Source organism: Sitophilus oryzae, unplaced genomic scaffold (assembly GCF_002938485.1).
Source record: "Sitophilus oryzae breed Bouriz unplaced genomic scaffold, Soryzae_2.0 scaffold_811_pilon_pilon, whole genome shotgun sequence".
NCBI classification, from domain to species: domain Eukaryota; kingdom Metazoa; phylum Arthropoda; class Insecta; order Coleoptera; family Curculionidae; genus Sitophilus; species Sitophilus oryzae.
This window is the reverse complement of record NW_022147430.1, coordinates 4,120,466-4,126,167: the sequence shown is the minus strand read 5'-3', so window position 1 is coordinate 4,126,167 and position 5,702 is coordinate 4,120,466. Positions and strand designations below refer to the sequence as shown.

At 32.4% G+C, this 5,702-nt stretch overlaps 1 pseudogene; it reads right to left on the bottom strand.

The window, feature by feature from the left end:
• LOC115889212 overlaps positions 1–5,702 on the bottom strand; it is a 32,785-nt pseudogene that overhangs the window by 2,239 nt on the left and 24,844 nt on the right.

The following is a 5,702-nucleotide window of genomic DNA, read 5'->3' as shown; positions in this document are numbered from 1 at the left end:
CTAAAGTTACGTAATTTGTCTAGTTTTGAAGTGGAAAAGTTTAAGACTACTTTCATATACTTACATCCAAATGGAAGTTCGATTGTGTACGACAGTGCTGATCCTCCCACTGCTTTGGCCCAATCGTCACTACCTCCAGCAGCTGCATACAAAGCTAGTGCTGAGGTATCTACTATGTATTCAGAGTTTAGTTTGTTGGCATTGTATATGGCTTCCGCTACCAAATCTCCGAGGTGTTTTAGATCGTCTACGTCGTCCGGTACAACACGATCGTATCTGTATGTACAGAAAGTTTATTTTTCGACATATATTACTACAGTATAAAGATCTAAGATATTATTAATTCTAAGATGTTATTTATTAAGATTCTTCTAAGTTTTTTGTCAAATATAAAAATACGCAGACGAGTAGGAATTCATAGTAAATAATAAAATTGCGTACTAAAATATTTTTTTGTAAACGTTAATGGTAACATTCTAATTCTTAAAAAACAAGAAATCAAATGAGCAATCTTTGTATTATTCAAATAACCTTTTGTTATAGAATTTTGCTTTCTTTTTCTACATTCAACTTACCCCCAAGGATACAGTAGCAAACTGCCAAAGCTGTGGAAAGTGAGATACAATTTGACAGTACCGTTGTTGGCGAAGAACCAGTCTCTTAAAGCAAGAGTTTCAGGTTCTGAGAATGCATGAGGTCCAGCATAAGTCTCTGCACATGGGGCTGATGATGCTCCTGTGTGCATCCAGTAATAATCAAAGTTCCTGTTTCCGTCTGTACCCCTGCAATCGGAGTTTGGAATGATACTACGGGTTTTTCTCCACCACCTGTCCTATAGAGTTAAAAAAATGCTCGTAATCAGGCAAAGTTTTGTAAGTCATAAACTTGTAGATGTAGATATCTGTATATGTTTAGCTTTAAAGAACACTAGCTGTTTGGCGGGTTTAAAAAAATCGTTGACATACAAACGTAACTAACAATTCATAAGGACAAGAGCGGTTTTAGGGGAAAGGTAATGGGGGTAATTATTTCCCCCCATACCGATCAAATTTAAAAAAAGCTTTAACACGTAATAAATAGTTTTTGCGTGAAATAAATAGATTTTTTACGCGTAAAATAGTTTTTTATGTGTAACAACAGTTTTTACACGCAAACATATGTTTTTTACAGGCAAAAAGCTATTTGTTATACGTAAAAGACTACTTTTTACGCGTAAAATATATTTTTTAATTCTATTACTTTTCAACACTTTTAAATCAGACTTTTCCATACTGCAAAATATTATACTTCAAATCTTTCAATTTAAAAGCTGTTAGTAAGACGTTTTACTTCAAATATACGCAGGTAGTGCATACATTTTGTTTATTTAAAATTACCCCCCTAGAATTTTTCCTAAAACTGCCCTTCCTTAAGGAACGGATATCTGGCCAGGGTAAACATAATAGATCGTCAGAGGGTAAATTGCAGTTGATAGTTAATAGATATAAGAACTTACCGCTTCCTGTGTATATTGGTAACCGTCTGGGTTCAAACAAGGAATGATAGCCCAGTCTACGTTCTGGTACAATGCTGTGTTGCTGAATTATGTACAAAGCTGCGGGGGGAGCAATCCATTCTCTGGCGTGGATACCCGCGTCCACAAAAATTATTGGTTTGGGAACATCGGGATTAGAACTGGGACCACTAGACACTCTAAAAAATTATTGAAGTAAATGGTGGTCTTAAATAATTAATACACTTCCATCGTGCCAACAAGAAACAATTAAATGGACGGAAATAACTATCTATTGATTAGTGATGAGCAAATTCAATACCAAGATCAAGACTCGCGTGGTCTAGGTCTTGCAATTTAATAGTAGTCTTGGTTTTAATCTTGCAGGGTTCAGTTTTGGTCTTGGACTTTGTTTTGCTGCAAGACTCTTGCAATCTAGCAGTGTTTAAATGGATTTTTATTAAAAACACTTTCTACATAGAAATTTTTTAGATAAATAATAACATTTTAAATAATTTAATGTAAATGAAACTTTTTGAAGAAAGAAACAATATTTGTCCGATAAATTTTTTTATTTTAAAAAAAAAAATATATTTCAATATACAGGGTGGCCCGAATTTAAATCAAAAAACTTCGGCAAAATAAGATATTCTGTAGATAAAAATAAGTAAGAAAGTTCGTATGAATTTATGTCCTAAAATGGGCTTCGTTTCGGAGATACAGGGTGTAGAAGTTTCATTTTTATTATGTTTTTTCCAAATATTGATGTCCTTAAAAATTGATGTCTGATTTCTGTTAAACCTTTGGCACATAAAAATCCAAATTTATTACTTATAACTATTTAGTCTATACATCTTAATTCTTTGTCAATGTTGACATGTACCACATACATACTGCCATTACTCGCAGAACTCAGAACCAACTCAACCATTACTCAGAAGATGGTTAGGCAAGGCGTTTTCTTTCATGAGCTTTTCTGTGACTGAAGAGCCCGAGACGTGAAGTTATCTCTTTTCCTCATTCCGGACATTCAAATATCTCATTGCTTTGTTGCCTCTTTACTTTTTGGTTGTCGCTGTTAACTGAGCTTACAATTCTCCATTGCGTTCTGTTGTGCGCTGCTTCTTCCCACTCATTCTGCATGTTTATTCCCTTTAAGTTTTCGTTGAAAATTGTACCTTTTGAGTTGTCCACCCGGTTTCCTCTTACCTTCGACAAGCTCACCGTAAAGCAGCTATTTTGGTAGGCGGTTTTCTGGCATTCTGCATACGTGACCAGCCCATCTTAAGCGGGATTTTATAATCATGACTTCAGCGCTCTCGCAGCTAGCTTTTTTAGGGACCGATATGTTTGAAACATGATGGAACCATTTGATTCTTAAGAGTTATCTCTGTTCCAACTTGTTTAATTCGTTCATGTGTGGGCGGTACGGCATCCAGGTTTCTCTTCCATATAACATGGTGGGGATTATATATCCCCTATACATCTGTAATGTCAACATTGACGAAGAATTATTAATTCTTTGTCAATGTTGACATGTATTGATTATTTCAATTCCAAATATCAGAACGTTTGTTCGTATTGAAATTCACTAAGAGACCTTTTCTGCGTAAAAATAGCGGAAATATATGTATTTATTATTATTTATATTTAATATGGCTTGATGTTGACGGCTTACCATAAAGTATATATTCGCTTGCATTAATTTCGGAAAAACCTTTTTTTTTTCATATTTTTTATTTAAAAAGTTATATTGACGAATCTTAAGTAAATATTATGAAAAATAAAATATAAATAAAAAATTAAAAAATATGCAAGACCGCAAGAATCTTGCATGTCTTGCATATGACAAGTGGTCTTGCGTCAGTTTTGCTCTGTTGGTCTTGGTCTTGGTCTTGCAGATAAAAGCTAGTCATGGTGTTGGTCTTGCTTTTTGTGCAAGACTCCATGACTAAGATTATTCTGGTCTATCACTACAATTGCCAAAGGCGACTAAATTCCCCAAAACTAAAAAATATATAGTTGCATAGTGTGTTGATTAGGTTAGGTTAGGTTGCCAACTTTCAAAATAAAAAAATAGAGGACGAGAGTGTAAAAAAGAGATACAGGCGAAAGGCGAAACATTTTTTTGAAACCTCGACCAAATATCTAGAATTTACCAAAAAGGTATGTAAACGGTATGCGTTTGATGGTCTTTCTTACTTTCTTAAAAATGTTTATACTCAAAACAATTTTCAACAAAACTTCTTTCAAAACATAAGCTAACAATAATTAAACATAAAATAGTTTATCGCTTCCACAAATATTTATTATACATAAATATTTCTTCGTTTTCTTTTCTGTACAACCGAGTGGGAGTAGCGATAGAGATAAATTAACAATTTTTTCAAGCATTGTAGCGATCGACATATATTTTATAGATTTTGAGTTTGGTATGTAAAAAAGAGAAATGTTTCAATACTTGAGAGAAAAGAGGACAGTGAGATCAAAAAGAGGACTGTTCTCTGGAATAGAGGATGGTTGGCAACCCTACTTTAGGTTAGTAGTTTTATGTAGTAGCCTGTAGTGATGCAAATATTCGATTTTTGATCATAACATGAGATTACATGTATGTTGAAACGAGAAAAAGTAACACGAAAAGAACTATAGTTACCTTATAAGCAGCAAATCTCTTCCTTCAAATCATGTTCCAAAATGTTCCAATTTTGTTGTGTCAGGATATTGAGCAGCCAATCTCCGTAAATATGCATTCATCTAAAAAAAACGTAGTATCTGTATTAATTATTATTACATTCTACATTTATCACACTCACTTCATGATGAAACATGTAACTTCTAAACGTAACATCTCCCCAGCCCATGAACGGTCTAAGTGCTGTAGTTCTTCTTTCATCTTCCATAATTCTAAAAACATCCAAAGAATAAAAAGATAATTGTATTAAAAGCCATTCTTAGAGACTTACTCTTCAAGATTTTCTACCACGATTTTGTAGTTGAAACCGACACTTTTCAGGATTTTTTCAAAATTTTCTTGATATTGAGGAGCTACAACGATGTCATTTGTCTCACCCAAATGATGAGCTTCCTTGAGGAAATTTAGACCTTCTTGTTTTTCCAATTCTTGCAAGTAGTTTACCTCGGTCATATCATTTGCAACAATTTCATAGAGTTTATACCTAAAGTTTATTAAAAACAATAATTGGGTATTATAATTTCTTACTACATTTTTACTGTATATTACTGTAAAAATATGTACTGAATATACAGAGATTTTCATATAACTGGTTCATTAAGTGTTTTTAACATCTAATTTAGATACAAATATGAATGATTTTGAAAAATTACAAGGTAAAGTATCTCCTTTCCCTTGCATTGTTTCTGTTTACTATTTACTAGTGATTTGACAAAACTAATTTTATTTTATCTATCTTACCCTTCATAACTAAATCCATTGGTCCATTTAATAAGTAAAAAAGCACACAAAACAACAATGTTTATTTTCGGAAGCATTTGTCGATTTACTCGGGTTTAAGTGAAATTTCCCGTTTTTAATCTCTAACATTATCTAAGATTTAAAACTTTTATGGTGTATTTATCATAATCAATTTTCGTCTTTTCATAATAAAGTTAATCACACTAGATTAACTTCTGCAACTAGAGGCTTATGAATATGTCATATTTGTTTGAAATAATTAGGTATCAAGTTAAAGTAATTATAATATATTTATGCTTCTTTTTCAAACGTCACAAAAGTATTAATTTTTGCGACGTGAGTGATAATATAAAACATATTTCTTTAAATCTAAAATATTCAGTTTTAAGACACCCTGTATACATATATAATTATTGATTTTTAAAATATTTATACACAAATTAGGAAGAGGGACATCAGACAATGAACAGAGATGATAGGTAATAGTTTTTAGACTACCGTTCGAGACGCATTGATGTTACTGTGGTTTGTAAGTCTTGGTTATTGTGCAAAAGAATGTTATTAAAGGTTAAGTATATGTTTCCTCATTAATGCTAACCAAATTATATTATTTTGGTTTCCTGTTGTAATATTCTATTGGTGCTAAAGCTTTTCCTTATTTATTTGATCTGACAAAGGTGCTATATAACATGTGTATGTATTTAATGGAATCGATTTATGCTGTAAATGATTTCCGTCTCTAAATACAATCGTTTACTGTCCATCTGTGCCGATGTT